The sequence below is a fragment of the Hirundo rustica genome, chromosome 6, assembly GCF_015227805.2.
Source record: "Hirundo rustica isolate bHirRus1 chromosome 6, bHirRus1.pri.v3, whole genome shotgun sequence".
Classification (NCBI taxonomy): Eukaryota; Metazoa; Chordata; class Aves; order Passeriformes; family Hirundinidae; genus Hirundo; species Hirundo rustica.
Window position 1 is genome coordinate 45,897,233 of NC_053455.1, and position 19,950 is coordinate 45,917,182.

The window sequence follows — 19,950 nt, forward strand, 5'->3', positions numbered from 1 at the left end:
CTGGCATGGCTCCAGCTGGATGTTCATGCATTACAGAACTAATCACTCTGCAGTTTTGACCAAACAAATTATTACTCATTTCCCCTCCTAGAAACTGATAGCACAAGTAGTTCATTGTAACATATAGTTTTTATAAGCAGAAAAGGGTGGAGTTTTGTTTCAAGGATGAGAAAACGGCACAGAATTTGAACTGGCTGAGCTTGGAAAATGGTAAAGCAGCAGGGTGGGGTTTATTACTGGGAAGGTCTTTTGTTGTCTCCCAGCACAATAATTAAATGTCCTGTTGGAAGACCCAGAGACAGTCTAAAGGGGCATGTGGCTAGTTTTTAAACCTGATTCCAGACCTAAATGAGACCAGAATTTCCAAAAAATTCTTCATTTTACTACACCCCCGTTTTTTAGCAGAATCTCTCCTGCCTCTAAATGGAAGCTCTGGAAGCAGCCACCCTTTGTAAGTGACTGCTGGAAACTGCAGCATAAATGCAAATAATGAGGATATCCTAAGGGGACATGAGATGAGGGAGGATGCAAAATAAGACTGCCTGGGGGTTTAAACATTCACCATATTGGCTCCAGCCTCTTAGTGAACAAGTAACTTTTTGCACATAATCTGTAAGGTATTTTGGAATCGTATCACAAGAAAGTACCCTTCTTACAGCATGGGAAGCCTTTATCCTGGCACATGCAGCAGTGCACCTGTGTACACAATCAGGTGTAGGGCCGAAAGCAAACATGCCAGCTGCTCTGAGAAGTAGCCATGGTCCCACAAATCTCTGCAGGCCGGCAAAGGGAGCTCACTCTGCTTTGCTTTCACTTGTCCGTTTCATGTCAGTATGGTAAGGGTAAGCATAAGAGGATTAGGCTGACAGCATCTCTTTGAAAAGTCAAAACAGGGCTGAAAAGAGAGGATTAAGCCACAGTGTTGTTTAAAGCTTTTCCACAGGACAAATGCAGGAATTGCAAAGGTTTGAGATGTTGTGTTCCATTACCTTCTTTATTCCAGCAGCCTGAACTCCAAGGGACTGTTTCCATTTACACACAATTGATGAGTTCCTGCTATGGACATCTGCAGTCACTCACACATTATTTTCTGTCTTGTCCCCTTCTTCTGTTTGTGTCTTTTCATGATCTTACTACTTTGTTGATTCTTATTTATATATAAATATATATATTGACCAAGTACCTAATCTCCAATTATAAATGTATCTCACAGCCCATCGTACAGCTTCAGATGCTGTTTGGCAATCTCCCGTTCAGTGCCAATAGACCCACGGTCCTGCGGTTTAGAGCTTTGTTAGCAGGCGCTGGTTACTTATCGGGCTGTCGATGAGTCACATGGAAATTTTGGTTGGAGTGGCTACAGTAACCCAGCTTCAGCCTCTGCAGCCTGCAGGGCATGTTTATATATGTATATATGATGCTGCAAACAGAAGGGTAGCTGTGTGCTGCTTCTGAAAGTACTAGTCCACAGGAGACCTGACCAGGTAAAATCAGTCTCCTCAAGATAAACAAGTATCTGCAGTAAAAAATATCTGTTACTCCAGCAATAAACTGAGGATGGGGAGGTGGGGGTCCTGTGGCGTGTCTCGCCTTTACCTGCATGCTCTCCCAAGCACAGGGAAGCATTGTGCCTGGTCATGCCCATTTGCTGACCCAAATTTTCCAGGGCGGGGGAGGTTATGTGGATTCCTGTTTGGCCATGAAATCCCTGGAAATGGCAAGAAGGCAGTGGGCCCAGTGTGGCGGCTACCCAGGGCTCCACCAAGGAGGACCAGGACCTGGGCAGGGGCTGGTGTCTCTCTTGGCTTCCACCTTCTGCCACATATTCCCTGCATAATCTGACAGTGTGCAAGCGAGCTGATCCCCCGAGGCTCTCTTTGATCACTTGGTTCTCCGGCAGCTCTGGGCTGAAGTGAGCTTACTCCTTGGGAAGGATGAAGTGATTTCTGCGTTGGGCACATGGAGAGGTTAAGGTCAGAACCCCGGAGGTTCTAAACCGGCCTTTCCCTTCCCTGCCCAGATCTCCTCTTTTCATCCCGCTCCTGAAAAACCATGTGAGGCCACTCAGTCGTGGAGAGGGCGCAGGTCTTTTCGTGGGAGCATCCTCGCACAGGGCTGCTGCTTAGCACAGCAGTATGTGGGCTGTGGCTCAAGTGAGGTAATGGGAGGATGAGGCAATGTGCCAGTCGGGGCTTGATCTTGATTTACAGGGTGTTTCGCGGAAAATACTTTTAACAAGCAGCTCTGACGCCTTAAAGAAAAAAAAAAAAAAAAAAGCCGCTGCAGCTAGAGTTTGCTGTAACATGTTGCCTGCGGCAATGGAAACGGCAGCGTGAGGCGCCGGAGCCGAGAGCCGGGCTGCGGACGGCGCCGCAGAGCACGGGCAGCCCCGGCCGGAGGGGCGAGCCGGGCCGGCCGTGAGGGGGGGAGGCGGCCCGGGCTGGGCTGGGCCGGGCCGGGCCGGCCGCGCCTCCCTCCCGCCCTCCTGAGGCTGCCTGCCGTCCGTGCCTCCCTCCCGCGCAGCGCGGCAGGTCGGGGCGTGCGGCGGCGCGGAGCGGCGGCCCGGGGTGAGGCGGAGCGCCCGAAATGGCGGCACCGGCGGGACGGGGGAGGCGGGGGGCGCGGCGGCCCTGGGAGCGGGGCCGGGGAAGGGGCTGGGGCGGCGGCGCGGGAGAGCCGGGCTGAGCGCGGCCCCCGGGCCCCGTGTGCGGCAGCGGGGCCCGGCGCTCCCGCCGGCACCCCTGGGGACCCGGCCGCGGCCACCCGACCCCGGCTCTACCGCAGCGCTGCTTCGCTTCCCCTCCAGCGCCCCGTGGCATTGCACGGCTTCGCAGGGGCTTGGCCCTTATGGGTTTGTTGTTGGGTTTTTTTGGGTTTTTTTTTTTTTTTTTTTTTCCTTAGAGAAGCGTTTTAACCTGTTGCGGGTGGTGTCATAAACTTTGCACAGCCCGCGGAATTAGTGAAGGTGTTCTGAATGTTGCCGTAAATCTTGTGAAACGATTATTACCCCCTCCGCCTTTTGTTCAGTCAAATTTCCCTGCAGTACAAATAAAGAGTTGGCCTTTGCGCTGGGCTTGTGGGACCCTTGGAGGCGGAGGAGGGAGAGAGCGAGCGCTTGTTTACCACACAGTCCAGGCGATGTTCTGCTCCCTTCTTTTTCTGGAAGCTGCATCAAACGGGGAGCTGATGGCAATGGGTTATTGCTGCACCGTAGTGTTGCTTGCCATGAGCAGTCTTTACAAGTAGCTTCTTCTTGTCCTCTCATGGAGAACATAACCTGCGGTAATTTTTTTTTTTTTTTTAAAGTCTGAGTTTTCCTGAGGGCTTTTGTAATCAACTTGTTGCAGTATCCTGTTGAATTTTAGCAACGACATGTCTTTATTTCAGGCTGCTCTGTAGCATCCCTTAAATTCTTCACTGCTTCACTTCCTTTGTTCTACAGCACTTCCTGGCTTTCTCTGAGGGTTCATGTGGTGCCTCCTACAACAAGGGTTGATTGAAATAGCATCTCCCATCCACAGGCCGTTTTGTTCAAACGATTTTGAAAGGAGTCCCTTTTGAGAAAACACATTTCCTCTCCTTCATGGCCATTGCCAAGGTTCTTAGGGAAGCTTTTGGTGTGATGGATGGTCTTGAGGCTGAAAAGCCTCTTAGCATGCCAGCATGTCAGACAAAGGTCCATCCCAGTCCTCCCGGGTGACTGTCATTGCTGCCAGGGACTGTCTGTGGTGGAGGGAACAGACTGCAGTCAGTGCAAAAGTTTCAGTGCATTTACATTCTCTGCAGCATTTGGTGTGCCTAGGACAGGCAGTTCCCAGTCTGTGGATTGTTGGAAGCTGGGGTAGCATCACTTACGCTTTATGTGACACATTTGGTGACAGGTCCCTGTCAAAGGCACAACGCTGGCTTGCACAGGTGGGCCTGGGCTCTGGTTTGCTGCAGCTGCTCTGGGCTGCCAGCACTTCTGTGTCAGATGCCCTTGCTGGAAGCTTGAGCTGCGAGCTGGAGGAGGTGGCAGCTTTTGAGCTCCTCCATGTAAGTCACCTCAGATCACATCCTTGCTCTGTAGTTTGCTGATGATGTCTTTTGGGCTCCTGGCCTGTATTTACTTCTGGTCATACGCTGTATTTCTGCAAAAAGCATGTTTCATTCCAAATGGTTGCTTGTGCTCATTGTTCTGTGGCTTCTGCAGTGGAGGAGAATGACTCCTCCAGTTGCCTGGTACAAGTCCTGGCACTCCCTGCTGTATGCTGGCTTCAGGGATCAATAAGAAAACACCTTTTCTGAGTGCTTAAAGTAATGTCCCATGTGTGACACTTCATTTTACTCTGGAGTCTGAGGTGGTTTGTCCCTCTTCTGGTGCATTTTGTGAAAGTTTAAGGAGTTTTATTTTTCTTAAATCAAGGCAACTGTGTTAAAGGGGTTTTATTTGCTACTTCACTGCAGTCTCCGAAAGTTTCTTTGGGTGTGATACATTCTTCAATAAGGGGGCGGAAGAAAGCTGCTGGTATTCCCTTGTCAAGCAAAAATGCTAGGTGGGAGTGGCTGTGTAGGGCTCTCTTTCCACTTAGGAACTTTCCAGCAGGCCTATCATTTCCTCCAAATAAAAGCTGTATCATGACTTGAACTATTTCTGTCACATGTGCACAGAAGGCAACAACTCCACTTCTCTTGAGACAGCCCTGAGGGGGTTGATTAGAGAGCTGTGTCTCTTCTAGCCAGATCATCCCACTGGCAAATTCACTTGTTCCTTCTACATAGTTTGGCTTCTTTGCTCAGGAATGCATTGAACTATTGGTTATGGATGGAAGGAGAAGGTGTGTTTACATGTGGTTTTTTGTGTAACATCTCTATCACCTTGTGTATCCATTTGTTGCAGACTACCCTGTCTGGCATTTCCAGGTAATTAGGTCATTTATAAAGTAATCATACTGTCCCTCTGTTATTCTTGTGCCTTCTGTTTAAGGCAGAAGCTTAGAAAGAAAGAAAAAAAAAAAAAAAAGGACAGCCTCTGAAAAACAAAAAGGGTATCTGTGCTTTTTCATGTCCCACTTTACCCTTACTATCCCCAGTGGCCTCATCTGCCTTGTTCCTTGAGCCTCCTGAGAGGATGTTCTACCCTTCAACTCCACTTTCTGCTCTTGAGCTCAACACTGGGTTATCTCCAGCTCTCCCTGAGCGTGTGCACTGACAGCTGAGGTCATGGAAAGCCTGAGGGAGGGGGGCTCCTAGAAATGACAGCTCATCTCAGCTTCTCTGGCTTTGAGGAACAGAAGCCAAAGTCTCCCTGGTTCTTTAAAAACCTTCAAGATCCTAAGGGTGTAGACCAGGTCTCCTTCTGTCTCACTTGCTCATCCTGCCTTGCAGACCCTGAATGTGTTTTTTCTTTTGCCACAGCAAAGATGAAATGAAATGAGCAGTGGTACTGTAAAATCATCCCATTTTCCGATCCTTTTTCGTATGTGCATTTTAACAGAGCTTTTCCCCAGGATGTTGACCATCTTCCCAGTCTGTGAGAAATGTGCTTTTCCCTGCTACCCTGTGTCTGAAGCCAGGGTGTGGAGGGAGAAATGAGGAACAGCAGGTGTGGTGTTCTGTCTGTTCTGTGGAGAGTGCCTCGTTCCATCCCTCCCCACAGAACAGAGGCTGTTGGCTGCCAGGCCCTGTTGGCAAGGATCTGTCCTGCAGTAGCAGCACTGCTGATGGGCATCTCTCTTCAGTGCTCCTTTCTGTCCTGCCTGCCAGACTCCTCTGGTTGTGATCTCAACAGCCTGGGATCCTGGGGAATGGATTCAGGGAGTCCTGCAAAGTCCTGTGTCCTGGCTGCTGGCAGTAATAAAACTCTTGGCAAAATGAGCAGGAGGGTGATGACTATTTTCCACTCCTGGAATTTCATGGCTGAGTAAGAGGTATGTTTTGGGGTCTGGGCATTTGGGTGTGACCAGCTTGGTCCATGTTTCTAGCCTGAGTTTCTTGTGCTGGTGGGGTGGTTATGACCCCTGTCCAAGCTGGAAAACTGCTATACAGCTCTGTTGGGCTGGGATGCAATAAGGTCAGCATGGGACTGAAAGTGTGTCCAGCTCCTTAGAAGGTTGCAAGCGTGAATTGATGCCATGAGATGCCAGCTGGCCTTTTCATGGAGTGACATATAGACGTGTGTGTGTCCGTGTGTATTTCATGCTTTTGATGCCAGTAGTGGTGGACATTGTTGGAGGCAGGATACTGGTTTAGTGGGATAAGGAAGGACATCAGGAATTCTGTTCTGCAGCAGTTGAGGGAGGGTCCTTGGCAGCTGTTTAAATTCATTTGGGTGCTGATCTACAGGCACTGTCTGCAGGGTGCAGCCAAGCAAATACACACTGTGCAGCTCCTGATTGACGCTGCATTGCCTGCATCCCTGTAGACTGCCATGGAGCCGCCTCTCCTTCCTGCTGAGGTGGGTGCATCCCAGAGAGGGAGTCTGGAGGCTGTGGGGTGTGGCATGGCCTCTTTAGAGACGTGGAACTGAGATGTGGGGGAGGTGCAGGAGAGGATGTTGCTCATACCCACAGGTTGTTCCTGGCGGCGGTAATGAGGCTTCATAAAGAAAAGCCAAGGCAGAAGTCGGTGACATAAAATGTTTGTCATTGACCATTGTTTCTTATCTGTGGCTGGTGCCAGATCTGAATACAAAAGGAGCAAAGTTCACTTGTTCAACCCAGGTTTTCTTTACTTTTATAAGAAAGGAAGCAGTAGTGGGGAGCTGGGGCAGTGGGAAGAGTTGTGAGGGTGAGAGCCTGTGCTTTGGTGAAATCTGTCCCTGTAGCTGTGATGTGGACAATGGACACTCTTAAGAAACAGTGGAGTTGGGCTGAAATTTGCAAATGTTTCCCAGATGTCTTTGCCACTGTAGGAGAGGGACAGGTTTAAGAGAAGAAACACCTTTTGGAGATGCTGTGGGAGAAAGATCTACTGTGCTGTACAAATGGACAAGGTGAAAACGTGTCTGATACCTCACTCTGAAACACTTCTGCTCCTATGGGGAAGAAGTGGACAGAGAAAGATCAAGCAGATGGTTACTATTTTGCACTATTGACATTACGTGGTGGAATAAAAGGTGTGTTTTGGAGTCTGGGCTGCATTTGGATCTTGCTGATCTTGCTGGACTCTCCAGTCCCAGCCAGAAAAGTGCTGTACAGCTCGGTAGGTGCATCTCAGACAGGAGTGCAGTCAGCTCAACGCTGACTGAAAGTAGTCCTTGCAGCTCTTTCAGTGTAGGCATATGACTTACCAGCATGGCTGGAGGATGAACAATGGATTCACCGGCTCCTTCACTAATGAAATCCAGTTAAAACTGGGACCAAGAGTGGTTTGAGGTAGGAATTACTGTGGGAGGTAGGTTTCTGTTTTGTCTGGAGTGCGTCGCTGACCTGTTATCTGCTAGAGTAGCAGCCACAATGCCTCTGTGGTTTTTAGGGAGTACTCTGATCCTCACTGTCCACCATGCTGCAACAATAAAGAAAATAAGGAGAAGGGATGGTTTTGGTTAAATCTATCTGCTATCAGAGCCAACTGGCAGATGGCAGCCATACTGACATTTCTGGCATGCCAGCAGGACTTTCATAGTGCCTGACAAGGCAGGCGTGAGTCATGGCTTGTGAATATCAGTATTTCTTCTTAGCTTTGGTGGAATCCAGAAGGAGGAATCCACGTCCCACATCCCAACCTCACGCTGCCGTGGGAGCAGAGATATCTGTCTCTTTCTCTCCATGGTCACTGTAAGCTTCGTGCAGAGCTCCCAGGGAGGCGGTGAGGAGCTGTGTGTGCCATCACAGGGATGCACAGTGAGTGTAGAAGCCAGGCACATGGACACGTGGGAGCAGGAAGGGGTCTCGTGGTTCTGTGTGGAGCGCTGTATGCAAGGAATGTGTGGATGGGAAAGTGTTGGGCTTTGTGTTTGTGGTTTTGGCTGTTGAAGCATGGGAAGGGTGAGTCCAGCCCTGTGTGGAGGTACCACTTGCTGAGGAAATGACCCGTGGTTGGTTGCAGGCTCCCCCTTGCTATGTGGAATAGCCTTCTTCCATCTTGGCTGAGAGGCTTGGCTAAAGGCGAGAGGTCTGCCGGAGGTGAGATGCTTGGTGTGGTCTCCAACGTACCTTGTCCACTTGGAGGGTTTTTAAAAGGACATATTGTTATTGGGAGGACCTCTTCCTGTATTTGGGGAGGAAGAACTGTCGGGCTGGTTCCTGCGCCTTTGAGTCCCAGATGTCTGGGTTTTTTTCCTTCTCCTGGGCAGGGAAAAGAGTGCAGGTGTCGAGCTGCGCTCATGTTTGAGGAATGAGGCTGTGCTCAGCCTCAGAAATGGGCTCTGCAGAGCCAAACAAAAGCCTGTTCTGTCCATTGTGCACTCCCCAGGGCTTGCCTCTGGTGTATGCAGTGTGCCCAAGATAGGAAGGAGAAAGGGAACTTAAACCACTGTGCTTAGACCGGGACAAAATCTTGCTTGCTGACTTCACTGGGCTGTTTGCCCTCAGGCACTGTGGAAGCTTGGATCCTGACTCACAGGTGTGCTGCTAGAAGCCTGGGAGGAGGGAAAAGCAGACAGTCGCAGAGGGAAACCTCTGCTTTCACTGCTGTCATGAGCTTTGCTTTGGCTGCAGCTGTCTCCATGTGGAAGAGAACCCCCTTGTAGAAAAAAGGGTTTTATTGTTTGCTATTCATTGGGGATTTTAACAATCTTTTAAGAAAAAAAGAAGGGAGAGAGAAGCTAACTTAGATGAGAGCAGTGAGAGTATCCAAAATAAATTATTGTAGTTACATCAATGTGATTCTTATCAACAACAGATTTACAAAGGGGATAAGTGGGAAGCTGATTTCCCTGTGTATGAGGGCACAACTGCTGTGGATCAGCAATACCCTCATAATTTTTGACACTGATGTGTGGCCTGCTCTGGTCCCCTCTCTCTGCATTATCCTGCCCTGGGCAGTCAGAAAAAAACACTTTTTTGGCTGAGGTGAGTAATAGGAGAAATATTTTCTGTGCTAGAATCGACCTGGTAGTTTCCAGCATGGATTTTAGAGTTTTTCCTAAATTCTTCAAAAGCAAGAGATTTTTTTGTTTTCTGGATTCCTCTACCCTTGTCTATCCTAGAAGGACCACATTTTCACAGTGGGCATTTAGTATTGAAGATAGTGACTTGGTTCTTCAGAAACTTTTGAGTGTCTTGTCCTTGGATTTTGTTTTGGGTATGTTTTGCTTTTAATACTTAAGGACTTACTGAGAGTCTTAAGCTCTAAGTGAACCATGCTGTGGACTGCTTTTCCTCTCCTGCTCACTAACGGCATTGGATGAATTGAAAGATGGATAATGAGTCTGCCCAGCAACGGAGAGCAAAGTGCTCTGCTGCTTTCTGTTGAGCTCAAAGAAGTCTGAATGCTGGGGATGTGCCAGTTATGTTTTCAGAGGCTCCTGAGGAACAAAGTATGGTTTCTCCCATCTCCTGAAGTGTTCCTGAGTCTTCTTGGTATTTGAGGGTTAATCCAGGGTAGAATGCGCTACTGTAGAATATAGAGTGGACTACTTTAGCCTTTAAATGTTAACCTTTAAGATAAAAGGAGATCAGATCAGATAATGGTTCCTCCCGAGTTGAAAATTGACCTCTAAGGTGGATGGGGTGGTTGTGGAGAGGATTGAGGTTCAAAGTCATTTTAGGCTTTCCTTTATTGAAGCTTCTTCTTAGAGTGCTAAGTTAACAGGAGGGTGGTTTGGTGGAGAAATCCCCTGCAGCATTTTCCTGCTTCGTTTGATGTCCAGCTGTTTTGTGCTGGCATCTGTTAGAACCCTTTCCCACTTTCTTTTCCTTGCCAGCTCTAAATAAAGTGGGTGATTACACTGTCATGGTCTAACCCCAGCCAGTAATTGTGTACCATACAGCCACCCCTCCCTCATTCCCCTCCCCTGGTGGGATGGGTGGAGAATCAGTAAAATAATATAATTAAAAGTTATGGATTGAGGTAAGAGCAGTTTATCAATTGAACCAATGTAAAATACAATTATAGTAGTAATAATTTTAATAATAACAATAGTGGTAGTGAAAAGGAGGGTGGGAGAGGAATAAACCCCAAGAAACACAAATGATGCACAACACAGCTTGTCACCCAGCAGTGATCGGCAGCTCCAGGCCAACCCCCCCCGGTTCATATCCTGAGCCTGACATTCTGTGGTGGGGAGCATCCCTCTGGCCAGTTTGGATCAGCTGTCCTGGCCATGCTCCTTCCCTTCTTGTGCACCCCTCCTTAATGGCAGAGCGTGGGAAACGGACAAGTCCTTGATCTAGAGTAAGCACTACATAGCAACAACCAAAACATGTTTGTTACCAACATTGTTCTCATACTAAATCCAAACCACGGCACTGTACCGGCCACTAAGGAGAACACTGACTCTATCCCAGCCAAAGCCAGGCCTAGGCTGAGGCAGCCTTGCCCGAGTTGCTGTGCCGGTTCTGGCTCTGTACCCGTCATGGAGAGCTGCCCTTTGCCTGTGCCTCTGCTTGAGGAGCAAGCCCAGCTCCCCGTGCAGCCGGCGGAGCAAGGTGTGTCAGGGAAGCGCTTGTTGGCATGACGCTGGGGGATTTCTTTGGAGCTTAGTGCTGTGTGCTCTGGAGCCAAGGACTCCTTTGTGTCTTGTCTCCTGCTGCCAGCCTTGGTGAAGGGCCAAGTGATTCCCTGGAGGCAGCCCTCGCCTCCCGGTTGTTTATTCACATGCTGGTGCCTCCCGGTCAAATTTGCAGGCTGCTCCAAAAACAGTTGTGCAGATAGTTTTGGTGGAGTCATTAACACAAGGACAGGGCAGAAGGGGGAGAAATGTTTTATTTTTGGCTGGGAGTTGTTTAATGTTACTGGAAGAACGATCCTTTTCGAGGCAGCCCTATGCAGTGTGGATTGAGCACTGTTTCCAGCACTGCTCCTGTGGCAACAGGAGAGAGACAGCTCCTATGAGCTTCGACTTACAGGTCTGGGAAATGAACCGTCATTTAATTGCCCTTGACTGTGCTTGATATTTGATCTGACTCTAATAAAGTGATTTTAGCTGGGGAGAGGAATATAACTCCTCAAATCGTTCAGTGACCGCTTCAGAACACCTCCAGAGACAATGTTACTGGGAGTATATAAGGACAGAAGAGATTTCTTGGCCATTCCTGGCGCTGCTGTTAGCAAAGTGGGTATTTCCAGGTTCCCACATGAGGATATTCTGGGTAGAAAGAGGGGCTCCTGAAGTGGTCATTGGCACCTGTGGCTGCCATGATGAGGTGAGAGCTGCTGTTGCCCCGTTCTGTGTCTGCATGATGTTCCCTTTTCTGTCTGTGTGCCAGGGCACTGCAAAGTGCATCGCCCGTTCCTGGTACTGCAGGTACCCACTCCACTGCTGACATGCTCAGAGGTTTTCTCTGGCATGGCTGGCACCAGTCCTGAGCTAATCAGTGACAGGTCTGAAGCAGTAAGAATGTTAACCTTGGTTTCCACTGCCAAATCCCTTGTCAACTGCTTTTAAAATATGATTTTAGTGGAGTTCACATTGAGGCAGGCTGCCTGGGAAAGATGTGTGGGATGACTCCAGAGACTTGCTTTGCTTGTTTGCACCACAGAAAGTGAGAACAGGAGCAACTCACTCAAAACAAAACAAGTTTTTTGTACAGAAGCTAAAGCTGGTGTGGGTTTTTGTGCACCTCTTGCTATGTGCTGTTTGCAATCAGGTGTCTTGGGCACAGGCAAGGCGGTGCTAACAAGTAACTTGAAAACTTTGTGATTTATAGCTCTGTGTTCTGCATTGGTCTTCCAGAAGACAGGACAGCTTGGCTGCTGGAGGATGGATGTTGAGGAGGGCAAATTCACCCCTTTTCTCTGCTGGGAGAGGCACTTAATCTCTCTGTGCTCCTGTTATAACCTTCTCTCTTTATTCTTTATTGGGGTGCTTTGAGGAGGCAGAGGATCTTTCAGGCAGTGAGATTATAGAACTCTGTGTGATTGAGAGGCTGGAAATGTACCTTGTGGTGACACACCAATTGCCTGCCCTCTCTTCCAAAAACTGCTGCATATGTTTCTGACAGTGGGATTTGAAGCCCCATGATTTGTTTGTGAGTTTGGTGCAGTGAAGATGGCAGTCTGCCATGGGATATGCACCTGATACTGTGGGGAGGTAGAAAATCTACTGGCTTTTAGCTGAGCACCTTTTCAATGTACAGATTTGTAGGGAACAAAGCTGCACTGAGACTGCAGCCAAATTTTGAGTGACTGTGCAGTAGCTACAATACAACACGTGTTCTTTGGCTAGTCTTTGCCCGCAGCTCAAACCACTGTGTAAAACCCCAGCTCTTTGTAGAGAGTGAAAAAATGGTCGCATCGCTACATTATTTGGAGAGCGCTTTGAATTTGTGTACAGAGTTGCCTGAATAGGCTTTGTGGAGGCTGGGAGGATTTCTATCTTCCCAGGACTTTCAGTGCTTGTTGACTTGGTTCTAGTACTGGCACGGCTACGGGGCAGGGAGGTTTTGTGAGCACTCTGAAAACACTGAGAACCCAGTGGCTTCGCTTCTGAGCGCTGGGCTCCAAATGAATGGGATGAATAGGAAGATAACGAATAGGAAGGGATCAGGCAGAAAGCTGATTCGGCGCAAAATGTTTTGTTTAGAAGTGTGGCTTAATGCTACTGGTAAATTCTCCAGCACAGACAAAGCCCAGCTTAAAAAAAAAAAAAAGGGAAAGAAAACCTCAAACAAAAAGAACCCCACAATGCCCATGAGCAGAGTTGGGAAAACAGAATTTAAAATACCAATAGTAGGCTGCAGTGAAGAGTTTGCCCTGTCTGTTGCCCGCCCCTGACCTATCTGAACTATCGCTCCTTGTTGTGTCAAACCCTCATTGCTGTGAGCTCTCTGGAAACACAGCCAGGCACTGATTTCTGCTGCTTCCAGTGAGAGAATAGAGAGGGTTATTGTTCCTCTCCTCAGTTCAATGACTAGTGAAGTGGTTCCTGTGTATAAATAGCGTAGAGTGCTTTGGGCTCCTTCAGGATAAAGGAGGCCTTGTGGGATACAAGGGGATGTTGTTTGACACAGAAGGAGTTTCCCTTGGTCCCACAGTGGCTGCCGGTCTCTGCCCACCTTCCAGCTCCTGATGGGGACCAGGTGCTTGGAGGGGTTGCTTGTTTCCCTGCTTACCCACTTGTGGGAGCAGGAGACGTGGCCTTTCTGCTCTCAGGTTGTGGCTGACTGTGAATGTTTTGTCAGGGAAGGTTTTTTTGTTTGCTTTGTAGTGAAACAGTGCTAGGGTACAGACACACAGTCCCAGGCACGCTCGAGCGCTCTTATCTTTCTCTCTTACGCTTTCTTTTCTTAGTGGTTGTACAACTGGTTTTCTGCCAAGGTCCTTGTTATCCTCAGGGATCCCGCAGCCAGGCATTGCCTCACCCAGTTTGGCTAGGCCCCTCATAAAACGCTTAATTTGCAGGTATGTGGGTGGTGCTGAACATGTAAATCCTTGCTGAGTTTGAAATTTATGCTTATTGTTATTTATGCTTCACTAGGTCTCTTCCCTGGGGAATAAACAGTCTTGAAAATATGAGTGAAAGGGCTGAGAGCTCTTCTCTGGAGAGACAGCTCTTGTCTCAAAGAGCAGGTGGCTGCTCAGGTGTATTAGGCATGCTGTTCCTCTCTGGATACCTGGCTCTCATCAAAATTAGCCGGAGTTTGGGGCTACATCTCTCTTGAGGGGTCTATTCAAAACACAGCAGCTTGAGCCAGGGCAGAAGAAAGGAGGGATTTGGCAAGCATCCTGAGGGGTGACAGCAGGGCTGTCACGTGCCTGTGAAGATGTTGCCTGGACACGGAGTGTTGATATGAGATCCTCCCAGACTCCCAGAATTGGAACTTACTTACCCTCTCTCAGTTCTTTGGAAAAGTGCTCTCCCAGTCAAGCGGTAGGGTCAAGCAGGGTCTGCCAAAGATGTCAAGGAGGAGGGGTTTTGACCAAAATCTGTTCTCTGTGCCTGCCCTCCCTCTCCCCCCCAAATTTAAATGACAATTCCTTAGAAGGAGCTTTTCCTCCTCCGTGGATTTCTGACTTGTGTTTTGCATTCTCCCCAGCCCTAGGCACAAGTACTTTGACTTTGCAGCACGTTCCAGCATGCTGAGATGGAAAGCAGAGCATTGAGCTTTGTGTCCTGGGTCAGCTTTCCCTTCTGAAAAGCCAGGAGCGTGGGAGCTGTGTGAAGCAGATGAATAAAGGGCAGGGCACTAGGGCTGGTCTTGGAGAGTTTGGGCCCAGCCTCAGGAGGATGCTTAAGAACTATTGCTTGCCTTGTAAGTGACTGTGCCTTTTCTCCTCTCCCTAGTTCCTCAGAAAGTTTACTTATCTGACCTTTAATTAACAAACCCAAGAACTTTGGCCTGCTTTCCAGTGGCACAAGAAATGGAATTTTCACTTGTTTCTCTGAGGAGATGTTTTTGTGGTCTGGAGGCTGTGTAGTAATGTGAATCAACAAGTTCCTGGCTCTTATTGGCCTCATTTTTCATGGGAAATGGAAGCAGGGGTATTCCAAGCTGGTTATAAATGAAGGTGTGTCATCCATACTGTGCTAGGTAAAGGCCTGCAGGAACCCCCTACTTGAACATAATAGAAAGTTAAAATGGCAAGGAATTGTTCAATTGGATCTGCTAATAAAAAGTACTTTTCTTTTCTCTTCCCAGGTGGTCTGTACTGCTCTCATATCTCTGTATGGGCAGTAGATAGGAGCTTAAGCCTTAGGCTTACTTTGTGAAGTAGGTGTCACAGTGTAGATCAAAGGATCAGTAATTCAGCATCCAAACAGGCGAAGGAGGAAGACTTGTTATTCTCTTCCCCTTCCATCCTGCTGCCTGCAGTGCCAGTAGAAACATTGCAGGGAGATTCAGACCTGCCTGCTGTAGGATGAAGGCGAGATGGATGAGGTTGTGGCAGTACAAGCGATTGCAAAAAGTTTGAGACCCTCTGCCATAGAAAAGCAGGGAGAAGAGGGGACGCTAGAGGCCATTTTCCAGCGCAGCAGCCTTTTGCAGTCTGGCTGCCTCCACAGAAATGACAAGCTGTGGGATGACGTGCCAAGGTTAGAGGGATGGAGTGCTAGCAAGGCCCCTCAGCCTGTTGCTCTGCCATGTGCTGGGTACACTGGAGGATATCTCTAAAAAGGTGACGTGGCTGACAGCCCAGGTGAAGTGCCTCTGCACTGGGACACTCAGTGTGAGCAGCAAACTGAGCAGGAGTTGGAAACCACTGTGCTGCTAGAGAGCCACAACCTACTTGCCATGACTGAATCTTGATGGGATGAATCCCGTGACTGGAGTGTGGCTCTAAGTGGCTACATGGCTTCATCAGGAGGGAGAGCTGAGGAGGGACAGAGGGTGGGTTGAAAACTTGATCCCTTCAAGGCACTTACACCAAGAAGGGCTTCGCACTGCACGGAAGGATCTTCCTGAGCTTTCTCATGGAGTTGCTTTCAGGCCTTTTGCACCAGAATGAGCTGTCATTTTGTGTACACAGCCTTGACAGAATTGATAGCAGCATTTACAGGATGCAGCAGTAAATACAAAACTGTTCTAACAGCTTAATACCAGCAGATGATGTTCATGCATCTGCAATTTAGCTCTTCCTTGTTACTCAGTGCACACTTTGCAGTTTAATCAAATGCATTCTGAAAGGTGTATTCTGAAATCATGTGCTCTCTACTTAAAGGACTTGATGGCAAAACATATAATCATATATTGATTTCAGAATAGTCTCTGGCAGAGTTCATGATTCTCTGCATCTCCTTTTTTCCTTCAGCCTTCTGCTTTCCTAAATCCAGCAGCAGACAAGAGCCAGCAAGAGGAGAGGGGGTGGAAAAAAAGCCTTTGAAGAGGACTGAGCATTTGCACTGGTGCTGTCACCTGCTTTGGTGGTGAAAGGTCAGTGTCAAGACTGCTGATCCATGTTGGCTATCAATTTGGGGTGGATAATGGTACACAGCGTGAATTTGAGCTCTTTACCTGCAAGCTTTAGAATTCCTCTCCTGGGAAGGCTTTGCTTAAATTACTTTTAGCTGCTTTGTGGCAGGCAATAAGCAGCTGGAGGCCCTTTCTGAGGATGTTCAGCGCGGCAGGTAAAGTGTCAGCGGTAATGTTTTCATCTTACAGAGAGGGAACTCGAGAGAGGTCACGCTTTCAAAGGCTGGAGTTTAGCCTTGCTGAAGAATGTCAGTGAGTTTGCTGAAGATTAAAGTTATTGGCCCACACCTGCACTGCCACATACCAAGGGAAGGACGTTGCTTTGTTTCCTGATGGCTGCCAGGGTTATCTGGCCCGGCTCAGATAGTCTCCAGTGGAACGTTTCCCTCCAGGCCAGCAGTGTGCCCAGTGGTTGCACTTTTGTTACAGCATAGGTGCAGTGAGATTTCCTGCAGCAAGTCTTTCTTGTGGGCTTTGGCAAAGATGTTAGAAGTTATCTAAGTTGTGGTATATGAATTATCTTGGAGTAGTCGTCACTGATGTGTTGGATACCAATTTTCTTGCTATCACTCAAAAATCAATACTTTTAAATAATGATGCTTTTAATGGCCTGGGAGCTATTAATTTGCTTTGGCATTGTTTCTTCCCCATCTGTCAGATGCTGCTTTAGGGCAGGTTTTGCAGAAAAAGCCTGCAGGCCTGGCTTTCTTTGCTGTGTAATTAAGTGCTGTTACTGTGCAAGTTGAGGCAAATGTACCAAGCAGTGTCTGGGATGACTAAATGAATGTCTATCCAGCAGGAGTGTGTGTGTGTGCATGTCATATGCTTTCTGAGCTGGGCTGTGTGTTCATGCCTATGTGTGCCTTTGGGTCTGCAAAGAGAAATATAGTGGTGTGGAACATGCAGAGCAAGTTCTGCCACTGAAATTTTAGGTTTCACAGTTGTCTGTGCAGTGCTTGTGTTCCCAGATGCTCAGCACCCAGAACTGGAGCCATACTGCTCAAGTTCTGATGAGTTCTGATGAGTTCTTGTGGTCCAGTCTGTCCGAACGGTTCGGTCGCGGTAGGGTGAGAGCCCAAGAAAATCAGACCATGGAATGGTTTCATGTTTGACGTGGTTCCAGCCTTGCCTGGCAGTCATGCACGGTATGTTCTTAGCCTCCTAAGAGATTGTGGCTTGCAGTCACACAGGGTAGGATGAGCTCACTCTTTATCTTTTTCATCTTTTTGAGATGTTTGCATAGGTTCCTCCTTGCCTCACTGTTATTCCACTGCTATTCACTGTTATTCCACTGCTATTCACTGTTACTCATATACTTCATTATTAGCAGCTCTCAATCTCTGATGTATTTGAACTGGCAAGCCTCATAAATTATTGCCAAAATTGCTTTATCAGGCATTCCTCTCATTATAAGTATGTATTTTACTAATCCTAAGAGAGGTTGTTCCAGTTCACTGGCTGAAATAGTCTTTGCTGGTAAAACCACTTTTGAGTCCGTGAAATTGTGTTGCTGTCGGGCTTTTGCCAATTTGTTAGTCACCTGGAGCCTGTCATGCTTCTCAGCTGGCATTCCTCCATCAGCAGAGTTTCTCAGTGCAGATCCTCATAAAATCCCTGGGTTTAGAGAAAGAGAGTGTCTTGCACTGGGGAGGAAGAGAGAGGCAAGGGTCAGATTGAGGGACTTGCCCGAGTCTATGCACAAAGTCAGTGTCAGACTGGAAAGCTGGATTCAAGCTGTTCAACTCCCATTTTCTTGAATTAATCTTCAAACTGTTACCCCTCCCTTTCATCTACAGGTTCTGTGACTTGTGTTTTCCTCTCAGCTTAGTGCATTTTGTTTTCCCTAGAGAATTATTTCTCTCCGTCGTTTCTGTTGCAGTGTGTGTGGGCATAGTAGGAACCACTTGATGATTCTCATCACTTCCATAAAAATACTTCTTTCCGTTGTGTGTCTAAGTTTCGCAGCCTTTATTCCTTGATTGCTTGCTGAAATTTAACTTGCTGATGAAACTACTGTCTGTTGGCCTGGACCAAGTAAACTTCCTTATGGAAGTACTTTTAGTCTTCTAACCACTTTTTCAGTTGGCAAAGTACTTCCCATTATGAAGCTCATGTTTAATTAATGTGTTTTTATGTATTTGTAAATATACCCTTGTGGCAGAGCTTGCCATTTCCTGTTCATCAGAGAGCTCGTTTGTAATTATTGATAGTGATTCACTGATTTGCCTCAGTGTTTAAAATAGAACAGAATTATGTGTGTTAATTACTGTTGCTGCTCCTTGTCCGGCTTCAAGAGTGATTCATGAGGGTTTGTTATAAGGATGACTGAAGGCAGGAGACGCTGGTTATGTCAGGGAATTCAGGATGAGGCCCCCATATTCATCCTGGTGCTGTGACACTGATCAACAGCTCTGTGCTTTTGGGAACCATGAGGCTCAGAGCCTGAAGTGACCCTAAGCCTGGGAAGCAGATTGTGGATCCCCCCTCCCGCTGCTGGTGCTCCTTGGGAAAAACGGTTCACTGTAGTCTCCTGCCCTCGCTTTCCCCAAAGGCCAGGATAGCTCCCTGGAGCCTGACCCTGTCTTTGCAGGTGATGGGAGGCAGCAGATCACCCTGTGTGGGGCAAGGGGCACGAGGACCATTTCCAAAAAGGGGGCCCAAGAGAGCTGCCTTTCCCTGAGTAGCTGGCTGGGTGAGTCATTAAGAGGCAGCCAGTGCCATCAGCTCTGCTCCTGGCTAGGAAGGATAGATCAAACAGGAGACAGCCCTGATTGCTTTCTGATTCATGGTCTGCCATCCCCGGTGATTCAGCCTGCTTTATAAACCTGCAGCTGTTCCCTGCCAGCTTTCTGGAAACCGTCATATCCTCTCCTGCCAGCAGCAAAGCCAGGCTGCCTGAAAGGCCTCTACCCAGTGCTGGGTGGAGCAGGACCTGCAGTCTTGAGGGGGATTGCAGACTGTCTGTCATCTGATGCAAGTGCAATCTCAGCTGTGCATCTGCCCAGTCCTCACCCTGGACACGATGGAGCTGTGACTGAGATTTCTGAGCACTTGGATCAGAAGGAGGCACAAGTTCGTATCCCTTGCTAGGGCCCAGCACCTGCTCTATGGTGGAATGTAGGGGAAGGAAGGAAGGAAGGTTCCTCAAATCCTCGGGAGCAAGAGGGAAACTGAGCCAAGGAGCCTAAGGACAGAAAGCATGGTTATCATCCCCTGGTTAGTCTCTGTAACCTGCAGTGCATGTTTCTCTACATACAGCCCTGATTTTAGAAGGGGTGGCCAGAAGAGCTGTTACTGGAAGGCATCTCTCAGATCTGGGCTGAGGTGCCTGTTCTGGGTTGTGCAGGCGTGTGTGCTGCCTTGCTGCTGCCATTCTTGTTCCGTGGCTTAATGAAGCCTCTGGGAACTGTAAATCTGTCACCTTTTATGAATGTTGTGTTCTTGGGGCGTCTTCTCATGGAGAATTTGCAAGCCTGCTCAGTGCATACAGTACCAGCGGCATCCATTGTTTTCCAAAGCCCGGGGCCCTTTGTGCTGCAACATGGTAATTAATCTGAGCTTTGCTGGAGGTTCTGATCTCTTCTGGAGATAACTCTGAGGAGTTGTTCTCCTTGATCTGTGCCACCATCTCAGAGCTGCTCCCTTTGCCAGGGAAGCAGCATTCTGCTGCCAACTGCCGTTGCCAGATGTTATTCTGCAGAAAAATGTTTTCTTGTAAAATGGTGCCGGGGATGGGCCTGGGTGTGACTGTTGGCATATTCACACTCTTGCTTTCCTTGTTAGCTTCATTTGTTTGTTTCTAAAGCACGGGCCTGGCTGGGGCTTTTGAGTGGGCTGGCATGAAGCACAAGGAAATCGTTTCCCACAAATAAAATACAGTAATGCTGCAGAATTGGGCAACTACTGCTTCCAGCCTTGGTTCATCTGGCTCTAAAGCCAGACTTTAGAAGTGTGG

The 19,950-nt window shown here is 48.2% G+C and overlaps 1 protein-coding gene across 2 annotated transcripts in view; it reads left to right on the top strand.

The window, feature by feature from the left end:
• The first annotated feature begins 2,504 nt into the window (after positions 1 to 2,504).
• Positions 2,505 to 19,950, top strand: part of CD151 (CD151 molecule (Raph blood group)) — a 31,920-nt gene continuing 14,474 nt past the window's right edge. Inside the window, exons 1-2 of one of the 2 annotated variants that reach the window (XM_040067295.2) lie at positions 2,505 to 2,567; positions 15,835 to 15,956. The gene's annotated coding sequence lies outside the window, so the exon portion shown is untranslated. The remainder of the gene's footprint in view (positions 2,568 to 15,834; positions 15,957 to 19,950) is intronic. The other variant, XM_040067296.1, reaches the window with a different exon arrangement.